The sequence below is a fragment of the Chrysemys picta genome, chromosome 1, assembly GCF_011386835.1.
Source record: "Chrysemys picta bellii isolate R12L10 chromosome 1, ASM1138683v2, whole genome shotgun sequence".
Classification (NCBI taxonomy): domain Eukaryota; kingdom Metazoa; phylum Chordata; order Testudines; family Emydidae; genus Chrysemys; species Chrysemys picta.
In genome coordinates this window covers 326,666,119-326,684,608 of record NC_088791.1, presented here as the reverse complement: position 1 = coordinate 326,684,608, position 18,490 = coordinate 326,666,119, and positions in this window count along the sequence as shown.

The following is an 18,490-nucleotide window of genomic DNA, read 5'->3' as shown; positions in this document are numbered from 1 at the left end:
TTGCACAATAATCACCTCAAATTTGCTGGTTTGGTGAATGTTTTATGTCTAGGTTCTTATATTGCCTCCATCAGCCTTCATTCCCGCCAGTAAAACTCATTTGTGGGAATATTGATGTAAAGGCCGTGAATAAAGTCAAAGTAAGTTTGTATATAAATCTGAACAATCATTAATGGGTTTTTTAGTGTTATTTAGCCACTAGCCTTGGTAAAATGATGACCATTTCCTACATGAGAGAGGTAGTTTGAGAAAAGATCTAGTCAGTTAATGAGTGTTACTGAGTCATTAGGCTGCCTCAAGAGTTGTTCATAGATTCCAAGGCCAGAAGGGACTGTTGTGATCATCTAGTCCGACCTCCTGCATAACACAGGCCAGAGACCTTCCTCAAAATAATGCCTAGAGCACAGCTCTTAGAAAAACATTCAATGTTGATTTAAAACTTGTCAGTGATCAAGAATCTACCACAACCCTTGGTAAGTTCTTCCAATGGTTAATTCCTCTCAATGTTAAAAATGTACACCTTATTTCCAGTCTGAATTTGTCTAACTTTGACTTCCAGCCATTCTATTGCATACCTTTCTCTGTTAGATTGAAGAGCCCATTATTAAATATTTGTTCCCCATGTAGGTACTTATAGACTATAATCAAGTCACCCCTTAACTTTCTCTTTGTTAAGCTAAATAGATTGAGCTCCTTGAGTCTATCATTATACGGCATGTTATTTAACCCTTTAATCATTCTCCTGGCCCTTTTCTGAACCTTCTCCAATTTATCATAAGAATAGCTGTACTAGGTGAGACCAGTGATCTATCTAGCCCAGTATCCTGCTTTCTGACAGTAGCCAATGCCAGATGATTCAAAGGGAATAAACAGAACAGGGTAACCACCAAGTGATCCATCCGCTGTCATCCAGTCCCAGCATCTGGCAGTCAGAGGCTTAGGGACACTCAGAGCATGGGATTGCATCCCTGACCATCTTGGCTAATAGCCATTGATGGACCTATCCTCTACAAACTTATCTAATTCTTTATTGAATCCAGTTATGGTTTTGGCCATCACAACATCTCATTCCACAGGTTGACTGTGCGGTGTATGAAAAAGTACTTCCTTTTGTTTGTTTTAAACCTGCTGCCTATTAATTTCATTTGGTGACCCCTAGCACTTGTGCTATGTGAAGGTGTAAATAACACTTCCTTATTCACTTTCTCCACACAATTCATAATTTTATAGACCTCCCTCATATCCCACCTTAGTCATCTCTTTTCCAAGCTGACAAGTCCAAGATCTCCAAGATTTCTTTCTTAATTGGTAACAGCTAATTTAGACCCCATCATTATATATGTATAGTTGGGATTGTGTTTTCCAATGTGCATTACTTTGGAAAACACACTTTGCACTTATCAACTTTGAATTGCAGCTGCCATTTTCTTGTCCAGTCACCCAGTTTTGTGAGATACCTTTGTAACTCTTTTCTGTCAGCTGCGGACTTAACTATCTTGAGTAATTTTTTCTCATCTGTAAACTTTGCCATTTCACTGTTTACCCCTTCTTCCAGATCATTTAGGAATATGTTGAACAGCACTGGTCCCAATACAGATCCCGGAGGTACATCACTACCTCTGTCCATTCTGAAAACTGACCACTTAATTCCTACTCTTTGTTTCCTGACTTTTAACCAGTTACTGATCCCTCTTATCTCATGACTGCTTATTTTGCTTAAGAGCCTTTGGTGAGAAACTTTGACAAAGGCTTTCTGAAAGTCCAAGTAAACTACACTCACTGGATCACTCTTATTGACATGCTTGTTGACCCTCTCAAAGAATTCTGCTAGATTGGTGAAGCATGATTTCCCTTTACAGAAGCCATGTGGATAATTTCCCAACAAACCATGTTCATCTACATGTCAGACAATTCTGTTCTTTACTATAGTTTCAGCCAATTTGCCTGGTACTGCAGTTAGGCTAACAAGCGTGTAATTGCCAGGATTGCCTCTCTGGAACCTATTTTAAAAACTGGCATCACATTAGCTCTTTACTAGTAAGCTGTTACAGAAGCTGATTTAAGCGCTAGATTACATACCATAGTTAGTAGCTCTGCAATTTCATATTTAAGTTCCCAGAGAACTCTTGGGTGAATCCCATCTGGACCTGGCAACTTTTTACTGTTTAATTTATCAGTTTGTCCCAGATTGAGGTTTTGGAACATTTCCTCAGATGTGTCACCTAAAAAAAATGATTTGGGTGTGGGAATCTCCCTCACATCCTCTGCAGTGAAGACCAATGCAAAGAATTCATTTAGTGTCTCCACAATGGCCTTGTCTTCCTTGAGAACTTCTTTAGCATCTCGATTGTCCAGTGGCCCCACAGATTGTTTGGCAGGCTTCCAGCTTCTGATGTGCTTAAAAAATGTTTCACTTTGTTTGAGAGTCTTTTGCTAGTTGTTCTTCAAATTCTTTTTAAACCTGCCTAATTATACTTTTACCCTTGACTTGCCAGAGTTCATGTTCCTTTCTATTTTCCTCACTAGGTTTTATCTTCCACTTTTAAAAGGATGCCTGTTTTCCTCTAGCCACTTTTTTTACTCCGTTGTTTAGCCATGGTAGCACTGTTTTGGTCCTCTTACTAGTCTTTTTAATTTGGGATATACATTTAATTTGAGCCTCTATTATGGAGTTCTTTTTAAACTTTCCATGCAGGTTGCAGGCATTTCACTCTTGTGACTGTTCCTTTTAATTTCCACTTACCCAGCTTCCTCATTTTTGTGTAGTTCCCCTTTCTGAAATGAAATGCTAATGTGGTGAGCTTTTGGTATTTCCATCTCCCACCCCCAAGGATGTTCAATTTACCCACGAAAGCTTATGCTCCCAATACTTCTGTTAGTCTCAAAGGTGCCACAGGACCCTCTGTTGCAATTTAATTATACTGTACTATTATTCCTTTACCGAGCGGTTCAGCTATATTCATCTCTTGGACCAGATCCTATGCTCCACTTAGGACTATAACAAGAATTGCCTCTCCCCTTGTGGGTTCCAGGACTAGCTGCTGCAAGAAGCAGTCATTTATGGTATCTAGAAACTTTATTTCGGCATCCAGTCCTGAGGTGACATGTATCTAGTCAAATGGGGGTACAGTAGTTAATATCCCCCATTATTATTGAGTTTTCTATTTTTATAGCCTCTCTAATCTCCCTGAGCATTTCACAGTCACCATCCCCATCCTGGTTGGGTGGTCGGTAGTATATTCCTACTGCTATACTCCTACTATTCAAGCATGGAATTTCTATCCATAGAGAGTCTATGGTACAGTTTGATTCATTTAAGATATTTTACTGTATTTGATTCTATGCTCTCTTTCACATATAGTGCCACTCCCCCACCAGCATGACCTAGATTCATAGATTCTAGGACTGGAAGGGACCTCGAGAGGTCATCGAGTCCAGTCCCCTGCCCGCATGGCAGGACCAAATACTGTCTAGACCATCCCTGATAGACATTTATCTAACCTACTTTTAAATATCTCCAGAGATGGAGATTCCACAACCTCCCTAGGCAATTTATTCCAGTGTTTAACCACCCTGACAGTTAGGAACTTTTTCCTAATGTCCAACCTAGACCTCCCTTGCTGCAGTTTAAACCCATTGCTTCTGGTTCTATCCTTAGAGGCTAAGGTGAACAAGTTTTCTCCCTCCTCCTTATGACACCCTTTTAAATACCTGAAAACTGCTATCATGTCCCCTCTCAGTCTTCTCTTTTCCAAACTAAACAAACCCAATTCTTTCAGCCTTCCTTCATAGGTCATGTTCTCAAGACCTTTAATCATTCTTGTTGCTCTTCTTTGGACCCGCTCCAATTTCTCCACATCTTTTTTAAAATGCGGTGCCCAGAACTGGACACAATACTCCAGCTGAGGCCTAACCAGAGCAGAGTAGAGTGGAAGAATGACTTCTCGTGTCTTGCTCACAACACACCTATTCCTGTCATTCCTATATATTTTGAACCTTAGTATTAGTGTCCCATTGATTGTCACTTTTCCACCAAGTTTCTGTGATGCCTGTTATATCAATATCCTCATTTATTACCAAGATCCCACTTCAGAGACTGATGAGGATGAAGTTTCTTGTTGCAACCATGGCAGGGCCATACCTGTCGGTACTGGGGAAGGTGGTTCAGACTTTGAAGAAAGAGGAGTGGGGGATATCATTTGTGGCTTTCCCCTAGACAGTACCAGCCTCACTGATACCCTGATGTCCACATGGTGCAGAGGTGAAGGTGTTGGAAGCCCTGGCACTGGAAGCCCCGGCACTGGATGAGTCTCTTGAACAGCGATGGCAGCACTGAGAGATTCAACACTTCTTTCACAGCCTCAAATGCCTCAGGAATAGATGGTACCAGGAAGACATTCTGTGGTACCATGGCATGAGGAGATGCTGATGAAGGTGCTTCAGGAGCCAATTTTGACAGGCCCACACTGGGCTCTGGAGTCAACCAGCTCCCCTGTTTAGAGGCCTGCTCTGGGGAGTATTTCCTCTTTGACTATCCTCCCAAGTCTTTAGAAGAGTTCATCTTCTGAGTCTTTTGATGATCCCAGTACCAAGTCCGATTTCCAATGCCTCTTCTTCAGTACTGGTGACACCGATTTGCCTCTTGGTACTGGTAGCACTGGCGGTGTGCTGCTGACTGACGCCAATGAGCTTGGGATCGGATGGAGGCCATAGACACTGGGTGCCCTGTCTTTTTTTTTTTAAACAGGGCTTAAAGCCACACTTGTCACTCACACGAGCCTCCATGAAAAGCAGCTGGGGCGAGGGTCACAATGAGGCATGGCCTTGCCACAGGACAAGTTTTCTGTTCCATTGAAGTCAGTCCAGTTAGTGTAAAGAGTACAGAAAATGTTATTGTCCGTTACCAGCTTGATACCCGGAAAGCACAGAATATTTCCGGTACCGGTACCCAGACTGGGTGCTGGAACCACACAAAACAAAAACAATTTAATTTTTACTAACTAACTACTGAACTGCATTAACTATACATGAGTATTATATACAGTTATGAAGAAAAGACTCGCAGAAGCAAGGACAGGGAGCTCCAATAACCATCACCGGAAGGAAGGAACTGAAGGAGGGTCTGGGGCAGCACAGCCTTTTGTGCCTGTGTGGTGTGCGTGAGACAGCACAGGGTGATCCGTCAACCCCAATGGGTAGTGCAATCACTCGAAGAATACTGGTTTGGTATGACTAGCAATGGCTGCAGAATTTTTGAATGTGAAATGCCATGTTCCTGGACCTTTGAGCTAAGCTCACCACAGCCCTCCAGCACAGAGACATGAGAATGAGACCTGCACTCACAGCTGAGAAGCAAGTGGTGATTACATTGGGGAAGCTTACAATGCCAGATTGATACTGGTCAGTGGGAAATCATTTTGAGGTTAGAAATCCACAGTAGGAACTATTGTCATGTGAGTGTGCAGGGCCATTAATCTCCTCCTGCTAGGTAGGACTGTGATTCTCAGCAATGTGCAGGACATAGTGGATGGATTTGCAGCAGTGGGGTTCCCAAACTGCTGTGGGGCAATAGATGGCACACATATCCCTATTCTGTCACCCTCTCACCTTCTACGGAAAGGGCTACTTTTCTGTTTATGCAAGTGTTGGTGGATCATTGGGGACACTTCACTGACATCAATGTTCGTTGGTCAGGGAAGGTGTAGGACACTCAGATCATGAAGAACACAGGACTGTTCAGAAAGCTGAAAGCAGGGACATTCTTTTCCAACCAGTAGATTATTATTGGTCAACTTGACATAGCCTGCTCCTTGCTCATGAAGCCATACACCGGCCACCTTAACAGCACCAACGAAAGATTCAACTACAGGCACTGCAGGTGCAGAATGACAGTTGAATGTGCCTTTGGTAGACTGAAGGAACACTGGTGGTCTTTACTTACAAGATTGGATCTCTGTGAGAAAAACATCCCAATGGTTATAGCTGCCTGTTGTCCAGCCTCTTCTCTCCACAGGTCCAGGAGATCCAATAGCTCCCATTCTAGTCCAGGCAGGAGTGTGTCTGGAGTGTGTAGCTGGCATGGTCAGTTGTACACAACAATGGAGAGCTGCTAGGTGTGCTCACCAAGCTGGGCAATCAGGAAAAAGCATTTCAAAAATTTATGGGTTTTTAAAAAAGGATGCGGGAGTTAAAGGGTGTGAGGGGGGAGGCTTCCAGCCTCCGTGACTCCGGGCAACAGAGTTCACAGTTGTGACCAGAGCTGTCAGTGTTGATCATTGTGGAAAAGCTGCTGGAGGACTGTTAGGTGAGTGTCTACACTCACATTGTGTTGACCTTAGTAAGTTGACCACAGCTCAAACCATTACATAAGAACATAAGAACAGCCGTACTGGGTCAGACCAAAGGTCCATCTAGCCCAGTATCCTGTCTACCGATAGTGGCCAATGCCAGGTGCCCCAGAGGGAGTGAATCTAAAAGGTAATGATCAAGTGATCTCTCTCCTGCCATCCATCTCCATCCTCTAACAAACAGAGTCTAGGGACATCATTCCTTACCCATCCTGGCTAATAGCCATTAATGGACTTAACCTCCATGAATTTATCCAGTTCTCTTTTAAATACTGTTATAGTCCTAGCCTTCACAACCTCCTCAGGTAAGGAGTTCCACAAGTTGACTGTGCGCTGTGTGAACAGCGCACAGTCAACTTGTGGAACTCCTTACCTGAGGAGTTCCACAACTTTTATTTGTTTTAAACCTGCTGCCTATTAATTTCATTTGGTGAGTCCTAGCTCTTGTATTATGGGAATAAGTAAATAACTTTTCCTTATCTACTTTTGCCTCCTCTTTCCCAAGCTGAAAAGTCCTAGCCTCTTTAATCTCTCCTCATATGGGACCCGTTCCAAACCCCTAATCATTTTAGTTGCCCTTCTCTGAACCTTTTCTAGTGCCAGTATATCTTTTTTGAGATGAGGAGACCACATCTGTATGCAGTATTCAAGATGTGGGCGTACCATAGATTTATATAAGGGCAATAAGATATTCTCCATCTTATTCTCTATCCCCTTTTTAATGATTCCTAACATCCTGTTTGCTTTTTTAACCACCTCCGCACACTGCGTGGACGTCTTCAGAGAACTATCCACAATGACTCCAAGATCTTTTTCCTGATTCGTTGTAGCTAAATTCGGAGAGGTGTTACTGCATCTTGCAAATGGGGCGCTTACATGAGTGGGAGACATGCACTAGGTTTACACAAGGCGGCTTATGTCGATCTAACTTTGTAGTATAGACCAGGCCTTAGAGAGCAGCTTTTAAAAAATGATCCCAAAGTGCCTTAGAAACTAACTGAACCTGATTTTCCCTTCCCTTACAGCAATGTGAATCAATAGTAACTCCACTCTAGTTAATGGAATTGCAACAGTGTAAATGAGACCAAAATGAGAACCGTTGACCTCAACAGGAGGGGAAGAATGCCTTGTAGGGTCAGATTTTCAAGAGGTTCAGCACCCGCAGCAGGAGGCAAATCTTTCCTAAATAAGAGGCGAGATGTTCTAGAGTGCTCAGATTGGCGCTCTTAAGAAAGCCTGACTGCAAGTGTGATATTGGGAGCTGCTGGGTACTGAAAATTCAGCTCCAGTTTTGGGTGCTGAGCAGTCCCACATGACTGTATAGCACTAAGGCCCATCATCTAGGGTGGGTTGTCCCCAGAGCTATTCCCACCTCTGCCATTGGCCTGCTGTGTCACCTGGAGCCAGTCATTTTACCTCTATACCTCTTCTCACCCTCTGTATGTCCTGTCTCTTGCAAACGCTCCAGGGCAGGGTCTGTGTCTTACTACGTACAGAGTTTGGCACAAATTGTTCCTTATCTCAGATACAGCCTCTAGGTGCTACACAATAATACACTTTTTCCTGCCTACGTTCCTTCTCTCATCTCTTTTTTTCCATTTGTTATATTCTTCCCAATCTTTTCTCCAGACTTTACCCTAAATCTCTTTCTACCAGTCGTGACTTGGCACCTGCATCCACCTCTTACGCTTGAAAAGCCTCCCATTTAATGAGATTCAACTCTCTCCCTCTTCTCTTTCAAATCCCTCCTCAAACCCTTTTCTTTTATGAAGCCTGATGGCATCTTCAGATGTTCTTGCAAAACACCCAGCCAAGTTCTCAGATTGATTTTCCTGGCAAGATGGATTTGTTGTTGTTATTGTTGTTGTTAAAAAAGGCAAAGGAGGAAACTGCCAGCTGATGATACAACTGCAAACCAGCAAAGGCAGCAAATGAGACCTGCACCCAGCCTACAGCTGGGTAAAAGGAAATGAGTTAAACACAAATGCACTATTATTTTAACAGTCTTCTACAAAAAGAAAAATATTAAAAGTGTTTTTTTGGATAGAGCCTACTTAAGGGACCAAAAAGTGTGCCTTGGACAACATATAATTTTGGTAACTAATATTAATGCCAAAGGAAACAGAATTTTCATGCTAGACCCATTAAACGCTTTTGTACATTGTGATTATAACTGAGCTATAAAGCAATTCAGCAAAGAAATACAAATATGTTTATAACATAATAGGAAACAAAGATATTTGAAATAATTCCTTGCACTTGTTCTACTCAGGTTCTTATATGACCCTCATCATGATAGTATCCTAGCAGATGTGACATCTGTCGGCTGTGGTTTGGTCTTTTTCTCCCACAATTGAAACTGTGGGTGTTTTTTCCTTCCCTATACGTACACAGCAACTTTCATCCAAGCATCTCGAGGTACTTCTCTGGCCTGTATTACCATAATATTCCAATGTTTCATAATCTTTAATGTATTTATCCTCAACACCTCATGAGGTAGGGCAATGTGAAGTGGAAAAGTGTAGGGCAGAGAAGCTAAGGCCCAGATCCTCAAAAGGTATTTAAGCTCCTAACTGCACTGATTTAAGGAGAAGAGCGGGGAATTGAACCCAGGTTTTCTAAATCCTTCACTTTATAAGCTTTAAATTGATGAATGCTGACATCTGTAGTATGGGATACGGTGTTCTTATTTTACAGGTGGATAAACTGAGGCACCAAGAAGGGACAGATTCTGCTCCCCACCTGACCCATGTAAACCTTCTGTCCATCTAAGTTGGCAGCAACAAGTGCCGGGTTCTGTATCTAGGGGTTCCGTTTCAATAACGCAATGCAAAACCAGCTCGAGCCCCGACCCAGTGACCTGGGACAATTACATACCACCCCCTGGGTGCCTCTAAGAGGCAATACTTCCCCTCTTGCAAGCATGGGGGAGTCTGAGTGTAGCAGAAAATGTTTAATAACATGAGGTAAATGACATCAGCATTAAATTGGAAAAACACCACAAACAGGATTCATAACACAAACCATGAGCAAAAAAAAAAAAACCCACCCCAGCAAATTGGGCTGTGTCCTTTCCCTTTGGTTCTTGAATCCAGCAACCCAAAAATCACCCAGAGTCCCCAAAGTCCAACACCCCCAAAGTCTCTTGTGACCAGCAACCACCCAAAGTCCCACACCCCCAAAGTCTCTTGGGACCAGCAACCACCCAAAGTCCCAAAAGTCCAACAACCCCCAAAGTCTCTGTCCCTGGTCGGTGCAGCCCCAGAGTAAAAGGGGGCCACGCAGGGTGTTAAAGGGCACCTTACGTGATCCGAGGCCGGCTGTCTCTCCGTGGGGTTCCGCCGCAGCCTTCACCACGAGCCAGTCCACTTCCTGCTGTCCCATGAACTGTTCTGCTCTACAAGCTGCTCCGCTCCCCGACCTGTGAGCCACTCCAGCCATCCCCGCAAACAGCTCCGCTCACTGTTCCTTGGGCCGCTCGCTGTTCCGCCAGCTGCTTAGCAATATAGCTTCAGGCTCCCCCACTTAATAACTTTAACTCTTGTGTGATTTCAGCTCAGAGTAGGGGAGCCCTAGTGCCGGTGCACCATTGGCCCAAAGTGAATTCAGCTCAGCAGCCTGTAACTAGACTCCTAATGGAATCAAAGTTAGCTCTTACATTCAACAGTGGAGAGAGGAGGTAGTGCAATTGGTGTTTCAAGCCCTCAGAGGGGACCCATACCATCAGGTACAAATACCTGTCCACATCCTCTCTCCATTCTCTGGGAATTGTAACCCATGCCCCTTGTCAAGCAAGTGCTACTTAGGTAATGGTGAAGGACTCACTCAGTCCTTCTGTCATACAACAGTTCCACTGGCCTTGATTCACAGAATCAGGGTAACAAAACTTTATTCTTCCTGCCCCAATAACAAAGAAACTGGGGATCCCACACCAGCCAAAGTAACCACTTTCAGTTGCTGTTGTTTCATGCCACGTGGGTGGGTGTGCCCCTGGAGTTCTTTTCCACACTCGCCATAATTCACCACCAGATGTCAGGGTAGAGCTCATCCTGACTCTGCTTACACCCATATTGAGTAGGCCCTTTGGTGAGCAATTAGTAAAAGGGGAGGGAGCAGAATCTGGGTCTAAGTGATTTGTCCATTATCCCGCAATGAGGGGTAGAGCTGGAAATTGAACCCAAGAGTCCTGACTTATAATCTCCAGCTCTAACCACTAAGTAAAAATGCTTCTATTTTATTCATGACTTGCACAAATTGGCATGAAATATGTATTAATAAGTGATACATAAATGGACCCCATTGTACATTCAGAGTTCTTTAGCTCAAAGCTCTGGAATTCTCTAAAAAGTTCTTTTCCCTACTAAAAAGACAATACATTTATAGTAAAGCCAAGGGGTTGGTCTACACTAGGGGAGGGATTGATCCAAGATACGCAACTTCAGCTACGCGAATAGCATAGCTGAAGTCAAAGTATCTTAGATCAAATTACCTGGGGTCCACACGGCGCGGGATTGATGGCCACGGCTCCCCCGTCGACTGCGCTACCGCTGCTCACTCTGATGGAGTTCTGGAGTCGACGGTGAGCGCGTTCGGAAATCGATATATCGCGTCTTAACGAGACACGATATATCAATCCCGGATAAATCGACTGCTACCCGCCAATACGGCGGGTAGTGAAAATGTACCCAAAGTCTAGAAAAGCCAACATGATTTAAAGTAGGAGTTGGTAAAAGTACAACAGGATCTCAAGGCAAGTGAATTATTTCTTATGGAACATGATTCATCATCAACATCTCAAACATGTCTCCACTCTAGCACATTTTGCTGAAATGAGTTAATCTGAAAATGCTTTTGATTAGGAAAGATGTTTTCCATGGAACATCACCATCCCATAATTCATAACGCTAATCTCTCTCAACGTACTGACTGGAACAGCTCTAACAAACTGACAATTGTGTATTATTGTGAAGAAACTTTGCTGCAGAAAGTTAATTTAGAATAGTCCTTTAATTGGACCCAATGATTTTTTCCCTCATCTTGGAAAAAAGGAAATGTAAATCAACCTAATTGATTCTGTAAAGGTGATGAGCACTCTTGATCACCATTAGTTTCAGGTCAGATTCTGGTCCTGCTGAAGTCAACGGTGTTCTGTACTGGGGTGGTAACATTTTTTTAAGAAACAAAAATTACTACAAAATGCCTTAGCTTGCGGAGCTGCGCTCAGATCCTCCCATGTATTTTGGCACCTAAGTCCCATGGGAGGTAGGCACTTAAGTACCTTGGAGGATCTGGGCCTTGGAGTTTAGTGCACAAGAATTTAATCTCAGGTCCACTTGGTAAATTAGGTCACAAGTGAAGCTGTGTGTGGTTGTGTGACAACAAGGGTCCAGACACTCCAAGGGGAGAACAGGGGATTTGAACCCCAAAGAATAAGCAGAAAATCAACTGATTGTATACACTGTTATTGTGGTATTAAAATGTCAAGTAAGGTCTCTTATGAAAGCTTGTAATGTTCTAAATTTAATCATCATCATGATATAGGAATACAGGCTCTCATCACAATATTTATGTATTTGTGAATATAGAGAACGGTGCTCATAAAGCTTTGGCCCCACTTCACAGCAGGACAGCAAGTAATGAGACAGGGAAAGGCACCTCTCAAGCCAGCTGTTTACATGAAACCAACTTCAAGTACCCATCCAGTGTCCAGCCCAGGAAAGGATAATAGTGGACCATTAAAGTTAATGGAAAGACCTGAACACCCCAGCAATCAAATCAGAGGATTTCCACACTCTGAACAAATATGAGTCAGCATGGATTAAGAGTTGGGGGTGGGGGAGAGAAAAAGCGTTTTAAAAGCAGGTTTGTGTCTGAGGTTTGGCATCCTGAAACTGAGGGACAGTCACTTGGTGGGTCCTCCCTATGGCTAGGGGAGCTGGGAAACTGTTCAAAAGTGACAGGTAACTTGTACTAGAAAAACGATTTTGTCTAATATGGAAGTGTAAAGCCTGAGGTTGCATCTCATATTTATTTTGATGTAACTGGTATGTGTTGGCTTTCCCTTACTATTACATTTTTGAATTTGTGGCTTTTCTATTAAATAAGCCTTTTATTTTTACCCTAAGCAGGTCTCTGTTGTGCAAACTGTGTGGAGACCAAAGTAAGTGGTTGTAGTGAGGGGGTGTGGTTCCCCACCGCCCCGGAGAGAGATGCCCCTCTGGACACCAGAGTGGGCGGAGCTAGTGAGCTCTAAGCCTACCCCCTAGAGGGTCAGATGGTGCCCTGGAAGTATAAAGGCTCGACCTCACAGCTCACTGGGAGAGCAGCTGCCAGAGAGGCCAGATGCGTCTGGCCTAGGCTGCGACTGGGAAGCACCAGTGACCCGCGGTCCATGCAAGGCCTGGCCCGACCTGCCTTGCACCAGCTACCCAGAGTTGTTGCCGGGCCTGCCCTGCACCAGCTACCTGGAGGAGTTGCCGGGCCTGCCTCTCGCCAGCTACCCCAATGAGCCCATGGTGCTGGACCCCCCGGAGGACACCACTGTGACTCAGGAAGTAGCCTGGGGGCAGCCAACCCTAGTCTGGCTGCAGGACTGCCAGAGTCGATGTCAGTGTGTTGCAGCCAGGATCCCCACTGACTCAGCAGCGGGTCTTCTGCTGCTGCTAGGGCCCCGAGCTGGAACGCAGTGGAGTGGGGAGGGCCTGCGTCCCCCCTGCCACCCAACTTGTGGGTGGCAGTCTCCCCCTCTTCCAGGCCCTTTGGAGGCTTAGGCCTACTGTTGTTGCTCAGCCGTGCCTGAGGGCCTGAGCTCCTGACTCATTCTTGCCCCGCCCTGACCTAGGGCCCCAGCTTAACTGTACTTATTTCTGCCCCCACCAGGGCCGCCCAGGGAGGACTCCCACGGCCGAGCTAATTCCCTAATACATAAACAGAGTGTAGTGAGGCGGTGTGTTCCCCGCCACCCCGGAGAGAGACGAGCTTGGGCTAACCTCTCTACAGTGGTGTTGGTTTCACACCGTCTGGGCTGATGCACCAGAGGAGAACGGTCCGAGTTTTTGGTACTTGAACTTGGGGTCGATGGATTCGGGGAGACTCAGGACCAGAAGGGCTGGTGGTGTCACCATGCAAGGAGTAAGTAGGGTGGTGAAAGACAGGGCAAGATCTTGTACTTGTGGGCAGGCTACTGCTGTCAGGGGTCTGAATCAAAGCTGCACAGCATAAAGGCACCCAAGGTTACAGAACCCCTTACTGGTCTGTGTGATTCCCAAAATGTCACAGGTGTGTCTCATCCTAGGCCTTTGTCCACATGACAAAGACTGACATATTTTAGCACAATTAATCTTTGTAGGAGAGGCCGAGCCCTGAGATGGGCAGGGTTGACTCAGCTCAGATTTCACGTGCACTGGAAGAGCTACGGGGGACATCTTGTCTGCGCTACGCCTGTGTCCAACTACCAGAGTGCTCTCCTAGGGCCACATCCAAAGCCCATTAACATCAATGGAAAAATTCATATGGACTTCAGTGGGAATCAGATTCTTATACCCTCACTTTCAGGAGAGCCAATTTCAGCTAAAATGAAAAGAGAATACCCGATAGCTTAGCTCCAGGGAGTGATCTAAATGGCAACTAGGTAAGCAACAGCACAGCATATACTGCTTGACTAGTGCATACCACACACATGGAACCAATACCCAGGGCCGGCTTTAGGCCGATTCAGCCGATTCGGCTGAATTGGGCCCCCGCGCCAAGAGGGCCCCGCGCTGCAGCTGTCCACCTCCGCCCCCCAGCTCACTTCCCCCTCCTCCCCTCCCCTGCACGCTCCGCGCCCCCTCCCCTGCTTCCCGCGAATCAGAGATTCGCGGGAAGTCTGAGACGAAGCAGGGGCGGGGCCGGCAGCACAAAGTAAGCTGGGGTGGTGGTGGTGGTGGTGGTGGTGGGTGGGGGCGGGAGAAGGGCTCCGGGGAGGCGCGGTCCGTTCCCGCAGGCCCCAGCCCAGCCCGGTCCCCGCGGCTCGGGTCCCCCCCCCCCGCGGCGCGGCTTCTGCTGCGCGGCTCGGGTCCCCCCCCCCCCGGCACGGCCCCCACACGGGCGCGGCTCGGGTCCCCCCCCTGCGGCGTGGCGCGGGTCTCCCCTCCGTCCCCCCCGCAGCGCGGCGCGGCTCGGGTCTCCCCGTGTCCCCCCTCCTCCGTCCCCCCGCGGCGCGGCTCGGGTCTCCCCGTGTCTCTTCCCCCCCCCCCGCGGCGCGGCTCGGGTCTCCCCGTGTCTCTCCCCCCCCCCCGCGGCGCGGCTCAATTCTTGGGGGCGGGGCTTGCAGCAAGCCCCACCCCCAGGAATTGGGCCCCACTCTTGCTAAAGCCGGCCCTGCCAATACCACTCATGACTTACACACCATTGAGTTAAATAGGGCCACTACACAAGCTGGAATTTGACACCTCAATTTCAAGCAAAAAATGAGCACTCTGACTGACAAACACTCACCGATACTTCCTCTATTTCCCTTTCCTACTCACTTCCCTTTCCTATTCACTTTCCTACTCTGAGAAGTGCTGTCTTGACCGTCACTCATTCAGACACCTGTTTCTGAGTAGTACTGTAAAATAAATTTCAGTAGAAGATATTTCAGTGATCTCACTCATACAGGACACCCAGATCATAAACAAGAAAAGCCTGATTTTCAGGGGGAAAATAATTGTGAATTGAAGAACTAGGACAGGGGTCGGCAACCTACGGCACGTGAGCCAATTCTGAGTGGCACGCTGCCTGCCCGGTGAGAGGAGGAGGAGGAGCAGCAATGGAGGGGCTGGAAAGCGCCACGCTGGGGGAAGAAGGGGGAGGAGGGAAGCTTGGCTGCGGCAGAAGCTTGGTCCGGCAGCAGCCAAGTTTCCCTCCTCCCCGGCTTCTTCCCACAGCTTGGTGCATTCCGGCCCCTCTGCCCCTCCTCCTCCCTCTCCCTGCCCGCGATGGCCCTTGCGAGGGGGAGGGGGAAGAGCGGCAGCGTGCACACAGCTCCGTAGAGCAGGCAGAGACGGGACTGGGGGAAGGGGATGGAACAGGGCATATCCCTCCCATGAGCCGCTCAGGGCAGGGGGCTGGGAGCACCCCCACGAGCCGAGCACCCCAGCCCTCTGCCCTGTACCCCCCACACATCCCCCAGCCTTCTGCCCTGACCTCCCCCCAACACCCAGCCTTCTGCCCTGCACCCCCCACACCCCCCAGCCCTGACCTCCCCCCAACACCCAGCCTTCTGCCCTGCACCCCCCACACCCCCCAGCCCTCTGCCCTGACCTCCCCCCAACACCAAGCCTTCTGCCCTGCACCCCCCACCCCGCCCAGCCCTCTGCCCTGACCTCCCCCCAACACCCAACCTTCTGCCCTGCACCCCCCACACCCCCCAGCCCTGACCTCCCCCCAACACCCAGCCTTCTGCCCTGCACCCCCCACACCCCCCAGCCCTCTGCCCTGACCTCCCCCCAACACCAAGCCTTCTGCCCTGCACCCCCCACCCCGCCCAGCCCTCTGCCCTGACCTCCCCCCAACACCCAGCCTTCTGCCCTGCACCCCCCACACCCCCCAGCCCTGACCTCCCCCCAACAGCCAGCCTTCTGCCCTGCACCCCCACCCCGCCCAGCCCTCTGCCCTGAACCCCCCCAACACCCAGCCTTCTGCCCTGCACCCCCCACACACCCCAGCCCTGACCTCCCCCCAACACCCAGCCTTCTGCCCTGCACCCCCACCCCGCCCAGCCCTCTGCCCTGAACCCCCCCCCAACACCCAGCCTTCTGCCCTGCATCTCCACACACACCCCAGCCCTCTGCCCTGAACCCCCCCCAACACCCAGCCTTCTGCCCTGCATCTCCACACACACCCCAGCCCTCTGCCCTGAACCCCCCCCAACACCCAGCCTTCTGCCCTGCACCTCCACACACACCCCAGCCCTCTGCCCTGACCTCGAGTCGCCACGCTCAGCCCACTGCAGGCCTAGGTGAACAGAACCTCAGGCTGGAAGCGGGCTGAACAGGCTGGCGGTGTAAGATCAGCATTTTAATTTAATTTTAAATGAAGCTTCTTAAACATTTTGAAAACCTTGTTTACTTTACATACAACAACAGTTTAGTTATATAATATAGACTTATAGAGAGAGACCTTCTAAAAACCGTTAACATGTATTACTGGCATGCGAAACCTTAAATTAAAGAGAATAAATGAAGACTCGGCACACCTCTTCTGAAAGTGAAAGTTACCCCTGATCTAGGAGGAAAGATGGTCTTGTGGCTAAAGCACTGGAGTGTGACTGTGGAAATGTGGGTTCTGTACCCAACTCCACAACACACTTTCTGTGAGTCCTTGGGCAAGTCATTTAATCTCTCTGTGCCTCAGCTCCCCACCTGCCCATGCTCTGTCCTGCCTAATTTGACTCTTCAGGATATAGCCTGACTTTTACTCTGTATTTGTCTTGTATCCAGCCCAAGAGATCCCTGATGTTCGCTGGGGCCTGTAGGACTATAACACAAATAAATAATCCATCACATCCTCACTATTCAGCTGATGTGTTTTGAAGCCAATGGAAATACCCCACAGATGCATTAGACAGTCTGTGGTTCTCTGTTTCATTTTCTCCACATTGATATAATGCTTATTTCCCTTCTGATTTAGAGAGTATGTCTTAGATTTGGTGGGAGCGCAGCATTTGCACAGTGGGTGATTCATTTTGTTTAGATTCAGATAAATCTTCTTTTTGGATATAGTTGTGCTGCACATTTTGGAATTCCCAGCCCAATTTGTTGGGCAGAAGCCATGAAGGAAAAAATCCAACTCCTTACACAAATATATATTGCTCTCATATATGTTTAAACATATTTCATGCACAACTATGAATTGAAACAATGAAGTAAGAACTATACATTGCCACTACTTCATTTTCATATTATGATGGCACTAGCTCAGTCTTTTGTAATTTTTCCTCTCTTTTAAAGGGGAAGCGAGGACTTCCATGACTGATCTTATTTCTTTGAGAATATATTTTATTGGTATTCACCCCCACACCCCCAAGCTGCAAACTTCTTTATTTTTCCATATTGTAAAGCACCAAGCACAAGGATGGGAAGTCATACAGATGATCCCTTGAAATGCAATCCTTATTTTTCAATATTGCAGTACAAAACTAATAGACTCCAGCCTCAGTCATACCCACCAGGAATAGCTAGAGGAACACATGTTGAAGATCTGAAGCACTTTTCTAAGCCCTGGTCTACACTACGAGGTTAGGTCGAATTTAGCCACGTTAGGTCGATTTTATAAGCAATGCGTCTACACAACCAACTCCGTTCCTAAAGGGCTCTTAAAATCGACTGCTGTACTCCTCCCCAGCAAGGGGAGTAGCACTAAAATCAACCTTGCTGGGTCAAATTTGGGGTAGTGCAGATGCAATTCGACGGTATTGGCCTCCGGGAGCTATCCCAGAGTGCTCCAACGTGACCGCTCTGGACAGCACTTTCAACGCTGATGCACTAGCCAGGTACACAGGAAAAGCCCTGGGAAATTTTGAATTTCATTTTCTGTTTGGTCAGCGTGGCAAGCTCAGCAGCACAGGTGACCATGCAGTCCTAGAACCACAAACGAGCTCCAGCATGGACCGAATGGGAGACACTGGATCTGATTGCTGTATGGGGAGAATAATCTATGCAGACCAAACTCCGATTAAAAAGAAGAAATGCTAATATATATGCCAAAATCGCACAGGGCAGGGTGGAGAGATGCTACAACAGGGACCCACAGCAGTGCGTGTTAAAGTTAAGGAGCTCAGGCAAGCCTACCAAAAGACAAAGGAGGCAAAAGGTTGCTCCGGGTCAGAGCCCCATACATGCCGCTTCTATGATCAGCTGCATTCCATTCTAGGGGGGAACCCTATCACTACCTCACCACTATCCATGGACACCTGTAAGGGGGGAGTCTCACACAACAGAAAGGAGGATTTTGTGGATGATGAGGAGGAGAATGCGCAGCAGGCAAGCAGAGAATCTGTTCTCCCCGGCCGCCAGGACCTTTTCATCACCCTAGAGCCAATACCCTCCCAAGGTGGGTTCTTGGATCCTGAAGCTGGGAGAAGGCACTTATGGTGAGTGCACATTTGTACTACACTACAG